Source organism: Tachysurus fulvidraco, chromosome 24 (assembly GCF_022655615.1).
Source record: "Tachysurus fulvidraco isolate hzauxx_2018 chromosome 24, HZAU_PFXX_2.0, whole genome shotgun sequence".
NCBI lineage: Eukaryota > Metazoa > Chordata > Actinopteri > Siluriformes > Bagridae > Tachysurus > Tachysurus fulvidraco.
This window is the reverse complement of record NC_062541.1, coordinates 16871389-16883888: the sequence shown is the minus strand read 5'-3', so window position 1 is coordinate 16883888 and position 12500 is coordinate 16871389.

Below are 12500 nucleotides of genomic sequence, written 5' to 3'. Positions count from 1 at the left end.
ACTGTGACACATTAATAACATACTGTAACACACTGCAACACACTTTAACACACTGTAACATACTGTAACACACTGTAACACACTGCAACACACTGTAACACACTGATAACACACTGTAACCCAATTTAACACATTACTAACAGAGTGTAACACAGTGTAACACACTGATAACACACTGTAACCCACTTTAACACATCACTAATAGAGTGTAACACACTGATAACGCAATGATAACACACTGATAACAAATTACTAACAGATTGTAACACTGATAACCCACTGTAACACACTGTAACACACTGATAACCCACTGTAACACACTGATAACACACTGTAACACACTGATAACACACAGTAACACACTGATAACACACTGTAACCCACTTTAACACATTACTAACAGAGTGTAACACACTGATAACGCAATGACAACACACTAACACACTGATAACACACTGATAACGCACTGTAACCTCTGCAACATATTACTAACAGATTGCAACACTGATAACATACTGTATCACACTTTAATACACTGTAACACACTGATAACCCACTGTAACACACTGATAACACATTAACAACACCCTAATAACATACTGTACTGATAACACACTGTAACACAGTGTAACAGACTGTAACACACTGTAACCCACAGTAACACACTGACAACACACTGTAACAGACTGTAACCCACTGTAACACACTGTATCACACTGTAACACATTACTAACACACTGTAACACACTGATAACACACTGTAACACACTGTAACACATTACTAACACACTGTAACACACTGATAACACACTGTAACACACTGTAACACATTACTAACACACTGTAACACACTGTAATACAATGATACCATTCTGAAAACATACTGTAACACACTGTAACATACTGTAACACACTGTAACATACTGTAACACACTGTAACCCTGCAACATATTACTAACAGATTGTCACACTGATAACATACTGTATCACACTGTAATACACTGTCACACAATGATAACACACTGCAACACACTGTAATACACTGTAACACACTGATAACACACTGTAACACACTGTAACACATTACTAACACACTGTAACACACTGTAATACAATGATACCATTCTGAAAACACACTGTAACATACTGTAACAAACTGTAACACACTGTAACATACTGTAACACACTGTAACATACTGTAACACACTGTAACATACTGTAACACACTGTAACCCTGCAACATATTACTAACAGATTGTCACACTGATAACATACTGTATCACACTGTAATACACTGTCACACAATGATAACACACTGCAACACACTGTAATACACTGTCACACACTGATAACACACTGCAACACACTGATAACACACAGCAACACACTGTCACACACTGGTAACACACAGCAACACACTGATAACACACTGTAACCCACTGTAGCACACTGCCACATACTGTAACCCACTGTCACACACTGATAACTCACTGTAACACATTAATAATATACTGTCACACACTGATAACACACTGTAACACATTAATAATATACTGATAACACACTGATAACACACTGTAACCCACTGCAGCACACTGTCACACACTGATAACCCACTGCAACACACTGATAACACACAGCAACACACTGTCACACACTGTAACACATTATTAACACACTGTAACCCACTGTAACACATTAATAATATAGGTACTGTAACACACTGATAACACACTGTAACACCCTGAAACCCCTGCAACACACTGTAACACACGTATAACACACTGTAACCCACTGTAACACACTGTCACACACTGATAACACACTGTAACACATTATTAACACACTGTAATCCACTGTAACACATTAATAATATACTGTAACACACTGATAACACACTGATAATAGACTGTAGCACATTCATAACACACTGTAACACACTTATAACACACAGATAACACACTGTAACACACTGATAACAGACTGTAACACAGAGATAACACACTGTAACACATTGATAACACACTGATAAAAGACTGGTAACACACACACCACCCCATTGCTTCGCTGCCTACAAAACTGCTTGGAGCAGCTCCCTCTTACCTCGAAGCTCTTATCACTCCTCACACTGCTCCTCGCTCCCTCAGATCTACAGCACTGCTCCACTGGTCCCACCATCTCTCAGGGTAAGAGGGAGGTATACAGCAAGACTCTCCTCTGTTCTATCACCGAGGTGGTGGAATGAACTTCCTCTAGATGTCTGAACAGCTGAGACACTGACTATATTCAACGGGTTATTATAACAACGGGTGAAGACCTGCCTCTTACTGAAACACTTCAAATAGCACTTTTTGCACATTTTCCATGTTTGCTTTACGTGTATATTTAAAAACAACAACTCTGGACAGAATTTTAAGTTGTATTTGTCTGTAACCCAGTGGACCAGTGTGAATGTATTCATCTACTTAAAAGCACTGTTGTATGTCACTCTTGATCAGGACGTCTGCCAAATGCTGTAAATGTAAATATAACACGTTGTAACACTGTACAACACTGTGAACACACTGTTATGTTCCTGTACAACAAAATAAAAGTCCTATTGCTCTTTATTTTCTTTTTAACTTGCCATATAATCCTTTCTGTTACAACAGCAGTCCTCTTTCCTCACTTTGCATTCTGGTGCTCGTCTTTTCTCTGTGAAGCAGCAGATCAAAGGGCAGAGACAGTGCAGAGACTCTGGTGTCTAGAGACGGCCATCTGCTGTCCACTCCTTCCCTTTATCCTAGCATTCCATTTTTCTCGACTCTCCTATCTATCTCTCAGATAGATTCATTCAGGCTCTGCCTCTGTGCGTCAGCTTCATGTATTTGCGCAATACATTTCCTTATGTCCACTGGAGTGAAAGACACAGACTCACCACATCTACCCTGCAGTGCTGTCCTGGGGGAGACAAGGACACACAACTACTATTCAATCCAAGGGTATTCACATACTTTTTTTTTTTTTTAAACATTTGTTTATATATTTGTTTCAATATCAAGAGAATACGTTTCATGAGAAGCCGCTGAATTGTAAGCCAACAAAATGAAAGGTTGCTGTTAGTTTTGTTAAAGGAAAATAGATTATATTGCCATCAGGTGGTCTTATTGTGAATTTGATCAAATTTCAAAAGATGTAAAAAATAAATAAATAACTAAATAAATAAATTTATTCATTCATTCACTACCGCTTTATCCGAACTACCTCGGGTCACGGGGAGCCTGTGCCTATCTCAGGCGTCATCAGGCATCAAGGCAGGATACACCCTGGACGGAGTGCCAACCCATCGCAGGGCACACACACACTCTCATTCACTCATGCAATCACACACTACGGACAATTTTTCCAGAGATGCCAATCAACCTACCATGCATGTCTTTGGACCGGGGGAGGAAACTGGAGTACCCGGAGGAAACCCACGAGGCACGGGGAGAACATGCAAACTCCGCACACACAAGGCGGAGGCGGGAATCGAACCCCGACCCTGGAGGTGTGAGGCAAACGTGCTACCCACTAAGCCACCGTGCCCCCCTAAATAAATTTATTTAAAATTAAAACAAAAAATAACATTTGAACAATGGGACTTTTATAACACTGGGATTTTATAATACATGCAAAACCTGCATTAAAAAAAGAAAAAGAAAGACGTCACCAATTTATGGAGAACAGAAGAGAGGAGATAAGAACAGAACAGAAAGAAGAGAAGAGAAGAGAAGAGAAGAGAAGAGAAGAGAAGAGAAGAGAAGAGAGCATTACTGACATGAGGCTTAGATTCTTTGTCGCTAGCGAGTTGAAGGCTGGTTTCTTTCTATCCCATGCTGTAGGTTTATGAAGACATTGGTGTCAGATGATACCCACAGTGACAGCTCCCTGAGATCTGTTCTTCAGGCATGATGATGTTGATCAGCTCTCTTCTCAAACACGTCTGTTACACACCATCGAACATACGTGTGTGAAATACGGTCATGTGTGTATCGAGCACAAAGAAAGCAGATTATCATCTTTATCATCCCTTTTTTCTCTCCAAAGTCTTCGGGTAATGAAATTGAAGTAGAAATTACATAGATTGTGAAGGTTTAGTGTTTTATGGTTTGCAATAGATAATGCCATTAAAATAATGAATGTATCCCGATCCTTAGCCCATCCCCCCCTCTGCACACCTGTCCTTTATGTTACACAATAACATTTACCTACATACATACAATTACCTCCCCAGTTTATACCGGTTGTCTTGCGTGTGTTTGCTGAGTCCTTGTTGTTGCTGTTTTATGTTATGTCTGTAACGTGTTTTGTGTTTTAGTCACTTAGTTTTTCTCTAGTGTTTTACTGTGTCTGTTGATTGTGTTACTTTTTTAATAAACCATTTCTTCTTGTATGGCTTGGACTAGAGGACATTTTACATTTATATGTATAAATAAAAAACCTCATTTGCATGTTTGGGTGGCGGTGGGTGGAAGGTTTCTGTGTTTGTAACCATCGTATTTCTCTGTAGGTTGCTATTGCATGAATTTCCTCTGGGATCAGTAGTCCGTCCGTCCGTCCGTCCGTCCGTCCGGGTCTAGATTCTGTTCCCACTGAGGCACTGGCTTCGGTAAATCAGACAATCACTCTGTACATATGTGGAGAGGAGAAAAGCAACTCAGAGTGCAGAGAATGTTGAATGCTAACCCTTGAGGTGAATAAGCTACAGCAGCAGAAGACCTTCTGTACTTTAAAATGACAAATGAAACTGTTTGATTGTTTTACTGATTACAAATAATGAGTGTGTTTTCTATCAGTTAACAACTATTAATTAGTTGGTTAGTTGTTCGACTGGAGTCATGTGGGGTTTAAAACGTCTCTAAAGATGACGTCACTTTATTTTCAAGCATGTTTTTAATATGAAACTCTTTATGTAGAGTCAGAGATGGCCAGTCAGGACCATCAACTCCCATGATCCTCAGCTCATGACCTCATCGCTGTGAGCATTCACAGTTCCTCAGAGTACTGTAGACATTTAGTTGTCTGTACTTCAACATGTCCAAGCATTTGCACTGGTTTAGAGAGAAAGCCTTAATGTGTTACATTAGGAGTAGTAAACACATCGTCCCAGAAGCAGAGAGGGTTATGAGAGGTCAATTCCTCCATGACCTTCTGATCAGTATCTCACAGCCTTAAGCACTGAGCCACCACTGTCTTGAATTGACCTTCACATTTCCTCATTTAGTCTTGTATACTTTAGGACAGGGGACACGGTGGCTTAATGGTTAGCACGTTCGCCTCACACCTCCAGGGTTGGGGTTCGATTCCCGCCTCCGCCTTGTGTGTGCGGAGTTTGCATGTTCTCCCCGTGCCTCGGGGGTTTCCTCCGGGTACTCCGGTTTCCTCCCCCGGTCCAAAGACATGCATGGTAGGTTAATTGGCATCTCTGGAGAATTGTCCGTAGTGTGTGAATGAATGAGAGTGTGTGTGTGCCCTGTGATGGGTTGGCACTCCGTCCAGGGTGTATCCTGCCTTGATGCCCAATGACACCTGAGGCTCCCCGTGACCCGAGGTAGTTCAGATAAAGTGGTAGAAAATGAGTGAGTGAGTACTTTAGGACAATGTTAGTTTCATGTTTGCTTATTTCCTGATCATTTCCCTGCCTAGTGTGGACTCGTCTTCGCCTGCCTGTGTCCGTCTACCTCCTGACAGCGTGGCCGTGAGCAATGCACAAAGTCGTTCCTCAACATGTCGTTATTATTCCAAAGTTGGCCTATAAATTCACCACTTTCACCGAACACTCGGTATCCCACAGGGGCACTTCTTAATGCCACACACAGAAATTCTAAGAAGGGCTTTGTCGCCGACTGTGAGGACCGCAGACCCATGTCATTAACTTATACAGTGACAAGCTTAAACACAGCTAATGTCACATTTGATTTGTTGTCCCTGCTTCGAGTCACCAGCTGGGTGCAACTACCACATCAACTCAATCAAAAACAAGCGGACACCAGAGGAGGGGCAATTAGGAAGTAAAACACACACACACACACACACACACACACACACACACACACACACACACACACACACACACACACAGTGTCCAATAGAAACCACTTCTTCGCATCTTGCCGTCTGATATCTATATCTATATTTGGATTTACATGATCCAGGACAATACATGAACTTCACCTCCAATGATTGGGCCTTTCCTAATAAATATCTCCATGGCAACTCCATGGCTACAGAACACTTGTGTGTAAATTGTAGGCATAAGCTCAATAAATTGAAATTCAAAATATTCTTCTGCAAAAGACAATTTGATTTGAGGTATAGAGGGAATTGTGGAGAGTCTCCCAAGGCTTCATCAGGGGTTTTTTCTGCATAAAGATTATTTTTACTTGTTATCTTTATTTTGTTGGTCCTCACCTCGGAATGAATATTGGAGACAGAGTAGTTTCTCGTTATATAGTGATCTTTGACTGCAGACACCTTCGAGGGTCGGAGAAATTCTGATAACCTTTATATACATCGATACTTAAAGCTGTGGGAAAAAATGAAGAGACTATTTATATGTATGTGTTTGAGGTAAATTAACATTTTTTGTTTTATTTAACAACTGAGAAGATTTTTCCAAAATCCAAATAAACATATTGTTATTTAGAACATATGTTTGTAGAAAATGACAACTGGGCAAAATAACAAAATATCTTCGAGCTCAAATAATACAACACAATAAAAAAAAAAAAAAAAAAACAAGCTCAAATTCATTTTTTAAATATTTAAATTCATTTTTTAAATATTTTAAATGAAAATTTTAAAGAAACTTTCACACATCTTGACCTGCTTTCTTCCAATCATTCACATTGCTGTTGGGAGATTTGATGCACAAATTCAAGCAGCTCGGTCTTGTGACCATCCATCTTCCTGTTGATCACATTTCAGAGGTTTTCAATGGAGTTCAGATCTGGAGATTTAATTGTCCATGATATGAGTCGTGATGTGACCTAGCGGTGTGATTGTCCTGCTAGAAAAAACAATCCTGGGGAACGTTGTCAGAGCAGAACGTTCTTACAGAAGCACTAACCATTCATCACCGGTCCTCCACCAGATTTCACAGTGGCTGTGAGACAATGAGGCATGTAGGCTTCTCCAGGTTGTTCAGGTACTATTAGACAGCCAGGTGTTGGGCAAAGCTTAAAACTGGACTCCACAGAGAATACTTTAGTCCGGTTCTCTACGGTCCAATCCTTATGCTCTTTTGTAAAACTCAGCCTGACTCTTCTTTGCTTCTCATTTATGAAGGGTTTTTTTCTAGCTATGCATGGCTTCAGCCCAACCTCTAGGAGCATGTTTCCAACCTTCCTTTAGTGTACTTCACCCCAGCTGTCATTTACCTTTTTTTTTGTAGTTCACTTTATTTAGTTTACTCTATTATTTTTTTGTATTCACTTTATAATTTAAATGAATTGGTGGTCATCCCGGTCAGTGGAGAGTCGTTTTCGCCCTCTGCCGGTCTGTAGCTTACTTGTCTCCAATGTCTGCAATTTGACCTCCTTCTTATGAACCGCTGTCTCTAAAACTTTAAAGCTGGAAGCAACCTGACGATCACTGTATCCCTCTGGCAGTAAAGACAGCACCGAACCCTTCTTTTCTTCACTCAGAACTTTTTTACCTCTTTTGGCATTGTCAATATATTCACTGCTAAGCATTGTTTTTGACATCCAGCAGGTTCTCATGGAAGATGACAACAACAGTGGTTTTTATAGTTTTCCTCTTTAGATAAGATTTAGTTAATCACCTAATCCCTAATCAGTACACACACACATATTTTATATATATATATATATAGTGAAGTGACATACGGCTAAGTACGGTGACCCATACTCAGAATTTGTTCTCTGCATTTAACCCATCCAAAGTGCACACACACAGCAGTGAACACACACCGTGAACACACACACACCGTGAACACACACCCGGTGGGCAGCCGGAGCAGTGGGCAGCCGGAGCAGTGGGTAGCCATTTATGCCGTGGGAGCAGTTGGGGGATTCAGTGCCTTGATCAAGGGCACCCCCATATATATATATGTTTTAAACATTTAACGTGTTTCACAAAATATCAGATACATTAGACTGAATGATAGATTAGATTTTATTGCTAGCTTTTTTTTCTTTTCAGTGTAACCTGCATTTGTTTCTTTATTCTTTTACACCGTGTGTTTGAACGAGCAATAAAAAGAGTTTCTCCAACGTGCGATTTCACTGCACCGTGCACTGAGTTTGGGACAAAAGCTCTTCTCTGCAGTGTGACAGGAGCCATGTGGCAGGAGGAAACAAGCACTAGGGAGAGCAGACATGACAGGAAGAGACACTAACACAAAGATTAAAGTTACAATGTCAACATACCCTCCAGATCCGCTCTATAACCTATCTGGAACAGCACTCCTTCAATTACACAGCCTTCTTAAAGCCAGGGTGACATTGACTGGATCCAGAAAATGAGCTTTATGGAAATGTGAGTGCAGAACTGCGATGGATCTCTACATTTTTTTCCTGCTTGCAAATTCAAGCTCTGCGATTCACCAGAGAATCAAATAATTAGCCGGGAGTCATAATTTAAATAAATAAATAAATAAATAAATAAATAAATAAATAAATAAATAAATAAATAATGTTAATTGAAAATGAAATATAGTATAATATAAAAACATATTATAAAAGTAAAGAAATATGAAATATAGTATAAATATATATAATAAAGTAATAAAGTTAAAAAGTATAAAATATAGTATAAATTATAATATAATTCAGCGAATTCGAGCGTTAAATATCATGATTCTTAATCACATTCTGGTGGATAATTCTGTTTCTTAATTCTGTTCCTTAATTCTGTTTCTTGTTTCTTTTGCATGCGTTAAATGAAGGGTTTTTACTGTAAACACTCCCCAGTGTGTGTGTGATGTTCTGTTTCCTAATAAAGAACGTTTGCTGCCTTGTTCTGAAAAAAATATTATTTAAAAAGAAGAAATAAAGCGTTCAGTTATGAAACTCCAAACTCAACAAACTGCCGTTAGAGTCAAAGAACCTTTTATTACATAAAAGTCGTGGCCTAATGGTTACAGAGTTTGACTCCTAACCCTAAGATTGTGAGTTCGAGTCTCGGGCCGGCAATACCACGCCTGGGGTACCGGAACCCCCACCCCCCATCCCCACCCCCTATGATGGGTTAAATGCAGAGAATGAATTCTGAGTATGGGTCACTATACTTAGCTGTATGTCACGTCACTTTAAAACATGACACCTTCCATATTTGACCACCAGGAGGAGCCCGAGTGTTAATAATCGACTAAACGTGTAATAAGACGTGTGAATAAAAAAGAAGAGTAGAGGAGTAAAGACAGACACTAATCCAGATCTTCGTGATGATTTTCATGAGATTTGAAGAACAACGCAGTCCATGTGAGAACAATACAGACAGAGACACACCACAGCGTCTCTATAAAGACCTGCTAAAGATGTCAAGTTGCACTGGTGTCACGAGTCACTGACTTTTGTCGTGACCCCTCCCTGCACCTGTGAGAGCTGGGGTTGTGGGGGACAGGGGGGCATAACGGGGGCAAGTACACAGCAGTTGATCTTGTGGGTGCGTTTACTAGCGACTTTACATCTTGGTCCCTTTGGATCACGGACAAAGCGGAAGCTGTGCAAGAAAATACAAATGACACAAATACAAGTTTAATAGTGTGTGTGTGTGTGTGTGTGTGTGTGTGTGTGTGTGTGTGTGTGTGTGTGTGTGTGTGTGTGTGTGTGTGTGTGTGTGTGGGTGGGGGGGGGGGTTTGGGTGGGTGAGAGAGAGAGAGAGAGAGAGAGAGAGAGAGAGAGAGAGAGAGAGAGGGATGCATTACTTCAGCTGTCCTTTCATAATGTCTAAAAACCAGGACGTCTGACACCCTGCTGTGTTCCTCACGCCCAGGTGTGTGTGACACGAGCTCTCAGAGCTCACGGCTGCATGTGTACGAGCTTCACTTAACGATCTCCAACCCCTTCAAGATATTACTAATTTCCCAGCTGAGACATAAATAAGACACATAACAAACCTTCAGCACTGTGTAATCAGCCAGAATCAATCAGCCATTCAGCAGAAACACTTCCTCTCATTATGTGTTGCCTCGACTTATCTATCTACACAAACAGGATGAACGCTAATGAAAGCCTGAACTCAGTTTATGCTATAATGCTTCTGCTGACAAAACAACCTGATGTTGATCTGATCAGACTTGACCTTCTCTGCGCTGAGCTGTGCTTAGCTCTCTAAGCAAACCTCAGGAACCCTAATCAAGTTATGGTTTTCATCATTCACCTCAGAAGTCCCTCAAGAGATCACAAAATGAGATCAGAGAGGTCAGACATCAAAGATCAGACAACAGTGATCAAACATCAAAATCAGAGAGATGAGAAGACAGAGAGCAGACATCAGAGATCAGACATCAGAGAGCAGACATCAGAGATCAGACATCAGAGAGTAGACTTTAGATATTGGACATCTGCATCAGAGATCATACAACAGAGATCAGACATCAGAGATCAGACTTTAGAGATTGGAAGTCAGCATCAGAGATCAGACTACAGAGATCAGACATCAGAGATCAAACAAAAGAGATCAGACACCAGACATCAGAGATTGGACATAAGAGATTAGTCATCAGACAACCTAGTTCAGACCTCAGAGATCAGACAACAGAGATGAGACATCGGCATCAGAGATCAGACATTAGAGATCGGAAGTCGGCATCAGAGATCAGACTACAGAGATCAGACATCAGAATCAGAGATTGGACATAAGAGATCAGTCATCAGACAACCTAGTTCAGACCTTAGAGATCAGACAACAAAGATCGGACATCCGAATCTGAGTTCAAACATTAGAGATTGGACATCAGCATCAGAGACCAGACTACAGAGATCAGACATCAGAATCGGCGATCAGACATCAGAGATTGGACATAAGAGATCAGTCATCAGAGATTGGACATAAGAGATCAGTCATCAGACAACTTAGTTCAGATCCCCGAGACCAGATATCAGACATCAGAATCAGATATCAAATATTAGAGGTTGGATGTCAGCATCAGAGATCAGACACCAGACAACCTAGTTCAGGCCTCAGAGATCAGACAACAGAGATCAGGCATCAGAATCAGGGTTTAGAGATCAGACATTAGAATCAGAGATCAGACATTAAAGATTGGACGTCAGCATCAGAGATCAGACAACAGAGATCAGACATCCGAAGTTGTTGGAGAAAGAAAAATCTTCATTCCTTCCTAAATAAAGAGACTATTTATGTTTCTATTCCATGTCCCACTTTGTTGTAGAGCGTTTGGTGTTTTTACAGTAGTTAATGTACGAAGCCTTATAAATGACGTGAGGATATATTTGGATATTCCATGATACATGAGTGCAGCATGTGTTATAACAGAAGGTGTGGAGGATGATCTGATCTCATAGTAACAAGCTACCTTATTAATTACTGAGACCATGTTGGAGTGTTTCTGACGTTATTGTTGGGTTTGTAGATAGTTAATGTGTTTCGCATGTACAGCTGAGTGTAGCACAGATTATTTAAACTCAGCGCTGTACCTGTTACTCAGCTTCAGCTTCACTCACATTAAAGTGAAACTGCAAAACAGCCTTCGGTCAGAAAACTGGGATCCAGGCATTTTCTTGGCTGGATCCTGTCTGCTTTATGGGACATGTTTGGAAAAGACATTTCACACACTCGCTTTGCTTCATGCCCTTAGTCTTCATATTGAAAATAAAAAAAGCAGGCAGCTCAATAAAAACAAAATCACCTGGAGCAAATTAAAATCTCACTATAACACTGTTTTACGTTGATGAAAATCTACAAGCGTGACAACGACATCAAGTCTCGTTCAGCTCTCCATGTTGAATGTGGTGCCGTGTTGAAGAACATTTTCCTCGTCTGACTCTGGCTCAGAGACAGGAACCTTTCCAGAGATCTGGGGGGACGCCAACTTCAACAGCGTAAACTTTGAACAACAAACTGAACGCGCCTGCTGCTACGGTGGTCTTGTCACGCAGATCCATGCTGAGACCTCACGCTCTTTAACAACAGCACTTTTTTTTTTGAAAGCTCTTTGAAGCGAGACGAGTGAACAGCCTCGAATCTCGCTTCTCACTGTGAAACTGAGCTCCCACCCACAAGTGAGACAGTACCGAGGCCCAGTGTAGCGCTACGGGAGATTTTTAACGGCTGTTGGGTGGTGCGGTGTTCTAGTTTTCACAAAAACAACCAACCAAACAAACAAACAAACTTCATCTGGTTTCTGGAAGTAGGCCAAAGCGTTTGAAGAAAGAATTTCTGCCTGCAGCCAGAGGCCAAGTGTGTTAAGTGGGACAAAATGCTTCAGCTGTGATTAGCGTGCTAGCATACCTGTCTGTGTACACACATTGCGGGAAGCGTTAGCATTACGC